The following is a 12,846-nucleotide window of genomic DNA, read 5'->3' on the forward strand; positions in this document are numbered from 1 at the left end:
GTATAATAAAGTAAAAAGATGGACAGAGATGTCCTCAGCATATTAAACAAAACAAAAGAGTATGTAATGGAATGTATAGCATAATTATTCATATATATATATTTTTTCTTTATGTTTACATTAAAATAAAATCTGCAACATCAAATGCTAATCGCTATCATATCTGGATATTTTGAATAATAGGTAATATTTGCTTCCTTGTTTATGCTTATCTGTATTTTCTTTCCTTTTTTTTTTTTTACACATAGAAGTTCTTAGTTATTCTCTCATGAAAAATATACATGATCACCATCGATAAAAGTCACTGAATAACCTTTACTTCTATTCACCAGCACCAACATTGGCCTTTGCGGTCCCCTGACTTTCTTAGTTCTCTTCTTGTGTTCCTTTCTCTGTTTTCTTGAGGTCTTCTCCTCATACAGGCCCTGTCTTGCAAGTTTACGTTTGGGTTCATTTTTCTTGGCATAATCCAAGGAATCATAAATCACGCCAGAGCCGGTTGTCTTATTGCCACCAAAAAGGTTTCCAAATCCAAATACAAAGATGACAACTGGTGTAATTGTATACATTTTGGCTAGTTTTTCCTGAATTCCTGCTTGGGTACTATTGTCTTCCCAGAATAAAGGAAGTCTGTGACCATTTATTTCTGCTGACGTAGTTTGTTGGTCATGAATTTCCTGGTCTGGGTAGTTACTGTGTCCATTAATGATGGTGGCTGATCCTGAAGCAGCCAGGGCGGAAAAGCTCTGTATTTTTTGATTATTCAAAAATAATGAGCATTTATTATTTTTATTATTTGGAGAAACAATAAAACCATGACCCTCCTACCAAAACTCACATGTGATCCTTAGAGATAAAAAGAAAACAACTGTAGATGGGTGATGCAGAAATTTCCATGACATGGCTTTTTTTACCATAGCAAAGTGCACACAGGAGTAATGTCCAAGACTAAACAACTATGTGTCTGTCAGATGTTTCAGCAAGATTTGCTTCCTCTACTGCTGATGAGAAGCTAAATTTTCCAGTGAACTTCCCACAAACTTGCCACCTCACCAGGTGGGTTCCAGTAATAATATTTGGAATGAGATGTGTCATGTAAATGGCCTTGAGTTTCCATTTTCCATAAAGAGAAGACGTGTAGGGCAGGAGCAACATAATAGCCGTGCCTTTTGTCTGTATCTCACTCACTCTCTACCCACCCCATTTCACCATTTCTTCTTTGACCTTTCCCTCTCTCTCCTTTCTTCTCTTTCTCTTCTCTCCCTACCACCCCTTTCTTCCCCTTCAGTCATTTTCTCACCAGACATTTCCGGAGTGTTTTCCAGGTGCCATGCACAGAGCCCGGCACTGAAAGCAGCTTCAGTCGTCAGGGGGAGTGAGAACGAATGCTGTCTCCAGCTCCCTGCCGGTGACGGCAACGTCAAGGCAAAACGTCAGGCTAGGATGTTGTCATTTACTGCACTCAATGGTGCAATACCTGGATTGATACTGTGATTGTATTTTTAAATATTCAATTTCAAACATCAGTGAAGCAATATCTGCAGTCCTTTTCAAAAGCACTCATTTATAAGCCTGTTTCAAAACATTAAGCAAATGCGTAAGTTATTAAAGATATAAACGTTAAATGTTCAGTACTAAGTCATGACAAATTAGCAGACAAATTAATATGACATTATAAGTAAGCACTCATAGAGTAAATATTTAATTTAATTTAGAAAAATAGATCATTGAAATATCACAGTAATATTATTTGATGTTTAAAAACATAGTGCTTTGGTGGTGTTATGTTGAAAATACTCTGGGTGAGTAGTGAAAATCTATACTAGTGGGTGAGTAGTGAAAATCTATTACAGGTTAACTATTTCTTTCTGATTCATTGACCTTCAGATTATAAGATTTCTCACTTTAGAAATGAGGAGTTCAGCCCTGGCTGGTGGCTCAGTGGTAGAGCGTCGGCCTGGCGTGCAGAAGTCCCGGGTTCGATCCCTGGCCAGGGCACACAGGAGAAGCGCTCATCTGCTTCTCCACCCTTCTCCCTCTCCTTTCTCTCTGTCTCTCTCTTCCCCTCCCGCAGCCAAGGCTCCATTGGAGCAAAGTTGGCCCGGGTGCTGAGGATGGCTCCATTGCCTCTGCCTCAAGCACTAGAGTGGCTCTGGTCGCAACAGAGCGACACCCTGGATAGGCAGAGCATCGCCCCCTGGTGGGCGTGCCGGGTGGATCCCGGTTGGGCGCATGGGGGAGTCTGTCTCCCCGTTTCCAGCTTTGGAAAAAAAAAAGGAAAGAAATGAGGAGTTCTGGGGCTTGCAAGTTTTTTGATGTATGTTTATGTACACATGTGTGTGTTTATGTATGTGTACATATTTGTGTTATGTGTATCCATGTGTGGGAGGCATGTGTGTTGTGTAGGGTATGTGTGTATTGTGTGTGTATGTGTGTAGTGTGTGGTGAGTGTGTATGTATGTGTAAAGTGTATGTGGGGCCTATGTGCATGCATGCGGTGCATGTGGTGAGTAAATGTGTACAGCTATGTATGGTCTCTGTTCCTGGATAAACTGTGGGGTGTGTGGTGTCTGGGGTGTGAAGCAGGAAGACTGGCCAGGTTCTGTAACTCTGCAGTTTGACTCTGAATATAGACCTTTCTCTACTTAATCTCGGCTGACTGTCATCAGAAGCCCGTGTTCGGTGATTTGTGTATACGCGCAGGGCAAAGTAACACAGCCCAATACTAGTTTGTGAGGCTGAAGGCCTGATAAAGAGTGCCAACCTCCAAGTCACCCTGCAGCTGCCAGGTGAGGGGAGGGCTAGACACCTGACTTACTAAAAAGAAACTTTGAAGAGGCTCTGGGAGCCCCAAGGGAGGTCAGAGAACCAGGAAGACCCTCAAGGGTATCCAGGCCAGTGTTTGTCAACCTGCGGATTTCACATTTTAGTGGGTAGTAAAATCAGTTTAGTGGACTGCAAAAAGCTTTGTGAAAAAGCAGAATAGAAAAGTGTACATTGCACCAGGAAGGAAAGTACTGATTTTTGGAGTTTTTATTTCAATTTTGTGTGTGCGTGCGCGCGTGCGTGCATGCACACATGCACGGCGATATGATGTAAGATGAGTTTGTTATCATTAGCTGTGGTCACTGTACATTTTTATTTTATAATGAGAAAACGGAGGGTATCTGAGGAAAGCGACCTGACTTCTAAGGTCACAGCTAATTAGCGACGGGAACAGAATCTTTCCATTACATGTGCTAAAGAGGCAACAGTGAGTCATGAGAAAGGGCCAGAATAAGGACTTCTCCCTTCCTTTAGTGGAAAATAGCACTGTTATTCTTTTTAAAAATATATTGTTGCTCCTCAAAAATTTCAAACTTCCTGCAGTTTCTAAACGAGAGACTTGAACAGGTTTGCTAATGTTCAAGGTTCCCTTCAACTGTGAAAATTCTAGAGTTCCATGATCTTAAGGAGGCACGAGAGCGTGAGAATATGTAGGTGACTCAGTGTTGGTCTGTGGGCAAACCCATTTGTATCTAGAAGCAACAAACGTGGTCTCAAGTGTCCCCTCTATCCCTGCGGGACCCAGGGTAAGTCACTGGACACCTTCCCCACTGTTCAAATTCTCTGTTTCACAGCGACTTTGTGGGAGTCCAATGGGAGCTCTGTGAGGTGCTCGGGAAATCACAGGAGCAAAGCCCGAGTTGCTGTTAGTGATCTTCTGTAGTATCTGGTCTGGTCTTGGCATCCTGTCTTGGAGCTGGTCTGCAGGGCTAGATATGAACACCTGAGACCAACGTGGGCACCCTTCGTGTACCTACACAAGGTGAGTTAATGTGCCTCTTATCCCAGTGAGAATTCCACATGTAATCAAGTATTACATATTTAAAGGTTTTTTTCAGGCATGAACATACAATGATAGGTTCTCCTACGAACATTACCCCCACACACACACACACACACAAAACGTGAGACTGGATGAAACTCTGTGTCCTGACTTTGTCAGTCACTTTGCCTGCTCACATAATGACCCTGACAGCTGGAACTACCCTGCCCACCTCTCCGGTCCATATTTTGACCATTCCTCTTCACTTGCAGATTCCAGCCACTTTGGCCGTCTCTTTAAACACTCCACACTACATCTTTGCCTTTGCACGTGCTGTTCCCTTAGACTGAAAAGCTCTTCCTCTCCTCTGTTTTCCTCTAAATATACCTGCTCAGCCTTCTGATGTCAGCTCTGAGTTTTCAGAGACCAAATTAGGAAGCCTGTGGCAGACTCTCACAGCACCATGAACCTTGCCTTTGAGTGGTTTTGGTTGTAATTTTACATACATTTGTGAAATTGTTTCACTCACTGTTTATCTCTTTAACTTATAAGCCCCATGAGGGCAGGGAGGTCTCCTATCTTTACCTTCTACTGTGTTCCTAACACCAAGGACAGTGTGCAGCATGTAAGTTAGTGCTTACAAATGTTATGCTGAAGAAATGAACGGATCTGTGGGTGTATAGACCACACTCAGAAAGCAAATATTCCATGCCTACTTCTACATGAGTGCCATGTACATAGTTACATAATAAGTGTTGGCTGAATAAGGCAGCTCTTGAGGAACTTGTTTTAACATTGAAAATACGACCAATAGCCCTGGCCGGTTGGCTCAGCGGTAGGGCGTCGGCCTGGCGTGCGGAGGACCCGGGTTCGATTTCCGGCCAGGGCACACAGGAGAAGCACCCATTTGCTTCTCCACCCCTCCGCCGTGCCTTCCTCTCTGTCTCTCTCTTCCCCTCCCGCAGCCGAGGCTCCATTGGAGCAAAGATGGCCCGGGCGCTGGGGATGGCTCCGTGGCCTCTGCCCCAGGCGCTAGAGTGGCTCTGGTCGCAACATGGCGACGCCCAGGATGGGCAGAGCATCGCCCCCTGGTGGGCAGAGCGTCGCCCCCTGGTGGGCGTGCCGGGTGGATCCCGGTCGGGCGCATGCGGGAGTCTGTCTGACTGTCTCTCCCTGTTTGCAGCTTCAGAAAAATTAAAAAAAAAAAAAAAAAAAAAAAGAAAATACGACCAAAGACAATTATTCTGGGGTAAGTCGCCTAGTCCTCAACCTCTTCATTGCAGGAAGAGTCTGTATGCTCAATAGGCATATTTGGCATTGTTCCGAATAAACATTTTAGATGCTACTGTCCCTTTCTGGTGACTTTTGCCCCCTCAGTAGCTGAGGGAAGTGGGAATGAGAAGCCTTTTATTGGCTATGTCCTTTTATTTCTCATTCACTTCATTTAAGGGCAGATTCAAAACCTGTTGGCAGTGGTCCGATCGGTACTGCCCTGTTGCCTGGTTTCGTTGTGCATCAGGAAAAAGTATTTGGGTGCCTGCCTATGAAAGATTTAACGAGGAACATTTGTGTAGCATTTTGCAAAGCACCACTGCTTATGCTACATGACTTAAACTTCAAAATACTATTATGAGAAGGTAACAGTTTCCACATTTTATACACAATGGAACTCAAAAATGTTAAGTTGTGCCTCACTGGTTTTGGCACATTGGATAGAGCATTGAGTTGGGACACTGGAGACCCAGATTTGAAACCCCAGGGTTGCCAGCTTGAGCACAAGCTCATCTGGCTTGAACATAGGCTCACCAGCTTGAATGTGGGATCATAGACAGGATTCCATGGTTGCTAAATTGAGCCCAAGGTCACTGGCTCAAGTCCCCCACCCCAACAAGGCACATATGAGAAGCAATCAATGAACAATTAAAGTGCCACAACTACATGTTGATGCTTCTCGTCTCTCTCCCTTCCCCCCCCTCTCTCTTTCTCTCTCTCTCTCTCTCTCTCTCTCTCTCTCTCTCTGTCACACACTCACATACATACACACACACACAGAGTTAAGCTGCTTATTCAAGGTAACAGAGCAAGCATTTTGGAGAGCAAGACTCAAACCCAGGTCTTTAAATTTCATTGTTTTAAGTGAATATATAATACTTGTCTTGTACCCATGTATCATAGGTTTCAGAATACTTCATAATTGTACCTTGTATTTTAGAACATTTCTTATTTTTCTAAATAGACCACATTAATTCACATGATACAATAATTTTCTGAATTAGGTGGGGCAAGCACTTATCCCCTTTTTACAGATTAGTAATACTGAATGATCTGGGTGGGGCCCAGTATAATCACAGTTGTCCTTATAAGAGGGAGGTAGGAGAGTCAGAGCAAGAGAACAAGATGTGATGACGGAAGCAGGGGTCATAATCAGAGAGAGAAAGAGAGATTTGAAAATGTTATGCTGCCAGCTTTGAAGATAGAGGAAGGGGCCACAAGCCAGGAAATGCCGGCGGCCTCCAGAAGATAAATACTTCCAGAAACACAGCCCTGCCAATACTTTGTTTTTAGGACTTCTGACCTCCAGAACTATAATAATTTTGTGTTGTTTTAAGCTACTAACTCGTGGTAATTTGTTACAGCACCAGTAGAAAATTAAGACACTCTTGTCAAAAATGATTGACTTCCGCAGATAAGGAAGTCAGACTATTTCTGGCGTATTCCAGATCCCGGGCCTGGAGGGAAGAGTTGCTACAGGTGAGAGACAGGCCTTGGGGTGTGAAGAGAGGGGACTATGCTGCAAACCTCTGTCTCAGAGGGAGATGTGAAGCCTGGCGGTCCTCTCTAAAATTGTCCAACGCTTCCAGGATGTGGAGAATAAAACCCAAACTCCGTGACTCAGCCTATCTCTCTGACCTCTCCTGAACCCATCCCACCCTCGCTCACCCACTGCCGAGGCACGTACCTTCTTCCTGTGCTTAGAAGCCTTGGCACTTTCTGCTTCCTCTGCCTCAAATAACCTCACCCCAGAATTTCAGAAGGCGCCTTTTCATCACCTCTGCAGAGAGAATGTATCCAACTACCTCTCTAACGCGGCCCCTCCAGCCATTCTCCACTTATCAGCTCCTTTGATTTTCTTTATAACACCCTGAGACTTTATTGCTCACTCATATCATCCGGTCCCCTCACTAAAATGCCCACTCCAGGAGACAGGTCTCCATCCCAAGTGCCTGAGTCTATTAGCTGCTCAATAAGTATTTGTTGACTGAGTGAACAGACCAGATGCAGCCTTAAAGCAAGAACCCCGGCCTTCTGCACGCCTCCCCTCCAGCCAGCCCTCCAGGGGTTTCTGCTTAGACGGGACACTGCTTTCCTCTCCAGGGTTCCTTTAGACACAGGTGTTGGTTCTTACTGAGAAAGAGAAGAGCAGCCCCCAAGAGCTAGAACCTAGCCTGGCACTCACAGCTGGTTTCTCCTGTTCAATATAAATATTTCCATAAAACACAAACATCAGACAGAGCTGCTCTGTGACCATAATGGGGAAAAAGCAAACAAACTAAAAGAAGTTACTCCATAATCATGCCTGAACCCAGAGGAAAATAAGGACATTGTCCAAACCACAAAAATGACCAAAGATGCCCCTTTCCTGTCTAATATGAGTGACTGCTGTTTCTTTACTAATTATAGCTCTACCTCATCTCATTCCTTCTTTCCTTGTAGGTTAAGAATGATTAAGATATCTAATCATGGGATTACCCCTGCTTCCTGATAACCAACAACACCAAGCAAAGTACCCCTTCTTTGAGCTCTCCCCAAACTCACCTAACCCAAGCCTAAATGCTCTAAATTCTCTTTCATATCCTCCTACTCAGATGCCCATGGCTCCCCATGGTGTGTGAGAGAAAGAAAGAAACATCAATTTGTTCCATTTACTATGCATTCATTGGGTGAGCTTTGTGTGTGCCCTGACCAGGGATCAAACCCGCACCTTGGCATATGGAGACGATGCTCTAAGCATCCTAGTTACCTGGCCAGGGCCAGGCTTTTTTTTTTTTTTCTGACCACTTTCTCCCCGCCCCTAGTCCACAAGGGTGAGTGCCTGGCACCCCCAGGTTCTCAATGCTCTAGGAAAAGGCCAACAAGGAGCTGATACTCCGTAGGACTCTAGAATGAGACCTGCTTCTCAGACCATCGCCCCAGCCCACCCCCAGGCCAGTATCCGTGACTGCAGCTGCCAGGAAAGTGTCAGAGGAAGCCATTTCCAGGGATCCTAGGATCTTATTCACTATTCTGACCGGCCTAACTTGTTAGTTCCTAACACTGACTTTCATGGCTTCCTTTCCAAAAGCATTCATTCTGGAATCATTTTCTTTCTAGAACCGGATGTTATCCAGCCTATCTGACTATTCCAGGGCCCAGCTCAGTTCAGTTAGGGGTGAGAGTTCACCTCTGATGTCCTCATCAACTACATCTTGTAAACAGCTGATGACACTTTACAGCACAGGTTCAGAGATACATCCAAGCATTTTTTCAAAAAAAGTGGAGAGATGGGATAAACTGGATACTCTACTGCCTTAAACAGAACCAGGTTAATATAAATGCAAGGTATGAGAAATGTCCAAAATATGGTATTAAGTAAAAAAAAAAAAAAAAAAAAGTGAAGATTGCTAAATAGTATGTACACCATGAGCTCATTTTAAACACATATATTGATATATAATATACATTTTAAACATATATATAATATGTTTTTAGTTTTTTATGGATAGAAAAAGAGCTGAGGGGGTATTTATCAGTCTGTTATATAGCAGTTATGAGAGGACTTTCACTTCCAATTTTTTATAGTCATTTATTTCTGCAATCAGTAAAAAAAATTTTTTTAAGGGGAGTTGGGATAGCAATTCTTACTTTTGTCCCATTTAATTATCTTTTAGTGCTTCCCACAAAAATATACAATTTTGCTTCACCATTGAAAGAATTATTAATTAAATGAGGTCTTATGTATCTCTTTAAATTTTTTTCTGACATTTCTAATTTATTCCCCCCCCCTTTTTTTTTAAACTATCTCAAAGCACTTCAGATTTCTTACCAGCTTTGTGTTGACACCGGCCTGGAGAAATCTGAGAAGTAGGGGTCATCCCACAACCCCTCAGAAAAACAGTTCCTGTGAGAAATGGTCAAGGGCAGCTATTTGTTGTATTCATTCAACATACAACAGTAAGTGCTACTGAGCTCCTGGCCGAGTGCAGGATGCCAGGGCCAAGCAGTTGACAAAAGGGGATTCACATTTCAAGGAAACCCGCTAGGCTCTTGGGTTACACTAGGGCCGCAGGCTCGCCCCAGCAGTCAAGGGCGGTGGTTAAGATTGTGGGTTGGAAAGTGGCTGCTCACTTTAGACCCAGGGTGCTGAGTTTAGACCCAGCACCACCACCTAATAACCTTGGGGCCCTATGCCAGTTAGGGCCTGGGCCAGATGCTAATAACAATAACCAGAAATAACATAGGCTTAATTAAAACAGATGTTTGTTTTGCTTTCACTTAAACAACCAAGTCTGGAGGGAGGCAGTCGGAGGCCAGTACAGCAAGTCATGGTCACGGTCATCAGGGACCTAGGTTCCTTCTGTCCCGCCCTACCACCTCCAGCTTGCAGCCTCCTTTCTTAAGGTCACGAGTTGGTGTGGGAGCCTTAGCCATTGCTCTGCACTCTGGGCAGGAAGCAGGACAAAGGAGAAAAGGGCAAGAAAAAGCCTATGAGGCAGGCTATAACCTTTTAAAGAAGCTTTTATGGAAGTCAAACCCAATGACCTCTGCTTCCGCTTTATGGGCCATAGTTGCCATCAGGGGAGTCTGGACAATGTAGACTTCAAGCTGTCATATTGCTTGCCCACGGCAGTCAGGGTCTCCCAAAAAAGTAAGGAGAGAGCTGTCTGTCCCTGCCCCAGGGTAATCATATTGCCCGTCTCCCCAAGTACGAGAAGATTAAATAAAATAATATTTGAAAAATCCCCTAATGTCACCTCCCTCAAAGCCTTCCTCAGAGAAATTTGGTCATTTTTTTTATTAGGGATCCAATAGCACATTCTTCACACCTAAATTCTAACTCTGGCTGTGGGTTATTGTAATTTCACATGGCTGTCTCTTCACTGGACTTTGAGGCCAGGGCATGGCCTTACTTATCTGTGCCTGGAGTGCCTTCAGCACACTGTAGATTCTTTGCAAAATAAATAAAAGAATTTTCCTTCTTTCCTTTCTTGATGTAATTTCCAGACCCAATTTTACCTCTACAGTGTGTCTGTAAAGTCATGGTGCACTTTTGACCCGTCATAGGAAAGCAACAAAAGACGATAGAAATGTGAAATCTCCACCAAATAAAAGGAAAACTCTCCCAGTTTCATACCTATTCAGTGCAGTTCGATGTGGGCTCACGCACAGATTTTTTAGGGCTCCTTAGGTAGCTATCCCGTATAGCCTCTACAGACTCGTCACTGACTGATGGCCTACCAGAACGGGGCTTCTCCACCAAACTGCCGGTTTCCATCAACTGCTTATCCCACTGAGTAATGTTATTCCTATGAGGTGGCGCTTCGTTATAAACGTGCCGATATTCACGTTGCACTTTGGTCACGGATTCGAATTTAGTGAGCCACAGAACACACTGAACTTTCCTCTGTACCGTCCACATCTCGACTGGCATGGCTGTGGGCTGCTCTGCTGTATACACGGTGTTACATCATCATCTGCGCCTGCGCACATGCTGCCACATCATCCTATGGAAACTGGGAGGGTTTTCCTTTTATTTGGTGCAGATTTCACATTTCTATCGTCTTTTGTTGCTTTCCTGTGACCGGTCAAAAGTGCACCATGACTTTATGGACACACTGTAAATCCAAATACTTCCCGGCCTTATGCCTTCATGTTTGAAAAGTCACTTTCAGGCTTTGGTCTTCTCAGGCCCGAGACAAAGTAGAAAGAGCAATAGCACTGGCCTCAAATGTCTACTTTCACTTATCTGCTGTATGACATTGGAAAAATTACTTGGCCTGACCTGTGGTGGTGCAGTGGATAAAGCATCTACCTGGAACGCTGAGGTTGCCGGTTCAAAACCCTGCACTTGTCTGGTCAAGGCACTGGTCATGCTTCCTGCTCCTCCCCCCTTTCTCTCTCTCTCTCTCTCTCTCTCTTCTCTCTGAAATGAATAAATAAATTTTTTTTTTAAAAAAGAACAATTACTTAACCTCTCTGGAGCTTTAGTTTCACTGGGAAGTAGGGATAATATTGGTTACATTGTGTATATGATGTCAGGATTAAATGGAAGTATTCAGCATATACCTGGCATGGGCCAGCCCTCAGTAGGCATTAGAATTTTTTATCTTAAAAATATTTTTCCTCCTATCCTAATATATGTAGCCAAGGCAATTAAAAATCGCTAATGCTTTTGGAGCATTTACTATATGCTAGGTACTACCCTCGGATAGGTACTATTATAATCACCCCATTCTACAGATGAGGATACAGTGGTTTAGGGAGTAACCTGACTAAAAAGTCAGGCAGTCTGGCCACAAAGCTCATGCTTCTTTCCACTACACTATACTGCCCCCCTTTTTTTAATATATAGAGAGGGACAGACAGATAGAAAGAAAGAAAAATGAGAAGCATCAACTCATAGTTGCAGCACCTTAGTTGTTCATTGACTGCTTTCTCATATGTACCTTGACCGGGGGTTTGGGGGGCTCCAGCTGAGCCAGTGACCCCTTGCTCAAGCCAGCAACCTTGGGCTCAAGCCAGTGACCATGGAGTCATGTATATGATTCTGTGCTCAAACCAGCAACGCTGTGCTCCAGCTGGTCAGCCCCTACTCTAGCCGGTGACCTGAGTCTTGAACCTGGGTCCTCAGCATCCCAGGCCAGTGCTCTATCTACTGCATCACCACCTGGTCAGGCACCATACTGCTTTTCTTGTTGCATTTGTCAACGTTTAGCCCCAGCATGTTCTCCATCAACTCTTCCCGTGTCTAGTCATTGAAATCTGGGTACCACCAGAGCCTACATCACTCTGCAGTTAGGCAAGGAGGATTCTGGGTCAGCTTACCCACAGGGATAGTTTTCTTAGCTCAAACCCCCCCACAGAACCTGGCAGCTACTCATTCTCCCAAAAGAACATCATGAAAAGTTCAGTTTAAGAGCCTGACAACAGCTGTGACCTCAGACTGATCTTCACTGTAAGTAAGAAGCACCTCTATCTCATGAAAATCCAGTCTGTAAAAAACTTGAACTTATGAAAAAAAAACAATCCATATGTGTGCAAGGAAGAGATCATGTAATATTATATAAAGATAATTCACTTTATAAAGTACAGTACTCCAAGCTTCTTTTATTTAACAATCTTTCCCTGTGCACTTACACTGATTTAATTTTTTTAAAATTTCCATTTATGTGAAACTTTACAAAGACACATCTCTTAAGCCAAGTGAGATACGCCCATACAATCTTATGATCTTGATATTGCCAGGAAATTGCTGCAAACGCTGCCCTACCTGACCCTTTCTCTACTTTTCTCTTCCAAATCTTCCTCTGAGGAGGTACTTTTTGAATCCAGTTATAGGAAGAACTTCATTGAAAATCATTCGGTTAGCACACTAGAAAGACGTTAATGGGGGCTGTGCCAGGAGCTCCCACCCGCCACTATTATTTATCCCTTTTCAGCTCTGGAAGATTACAAAGTTTCTTTTCCTAGTGTTTTAAAACTGGGAGAGCCTCTGGGAATTGGCAGTTACAGATCTGACCACCAGCCAGTAAGCACGGGGCAGGGACAGAATGCTAACGACATCAGGGAACGCAGAGGCCAGTGGAGAAAGACACCGTTCAAGGAGCTGGCCTCCCGAGGCCCGGCCCTGGATGTTCCCAGGCAAGTTATTCTAGTCACTGCCTCTAGTGAGGATTAACGATGTGCCTTTCTGACCAGACTGCCAGTGACAGGGTATGAAATCACGGACAAGAAAGGGCAGAAAGCAGAGGAGAGGAGGGAGAGTAAGGATGAGAATCTAT

The 12,846-nt window shown here is 44.0% G+C and overlaps 1 protein-coding gene and 1 pseudogene across 1 annotated transcript in view; both read right to left on the bottom strand.

Moving 5' to 3' along the window:
• The window catches only part of PRKCH (protein kinase C eta), a 294,275-nt gene that overhangs the window by 21,246 nt on the left and 260,183 nt on the right, over positions 1 to 12,846 (bottom strand). The gene's annotated exons all lie outside the window — the stretch shown is intronic.
• LOC136376471 (small ribosomal subunit protein eS24 pseudogene) lies at positions 322 to 703 on the bottom strand (annotated as a pseudogene).

This window comes from Saccopteryx leptura, chromosome 6 (assembly GCF_036850995.1).
Source record: "Saccopteryx leptura isolate mSacLep1 chromosome 6, mSacLep1_pri_phased_curated, whole genome shotgun sequence".
Taxonomy (NCBI): Eukaryota; Metazoa; Chordata; class Mammalia; order Chiroptera; family Emballonuridae; genus Saccopteryx; species Saccopteryx leptura.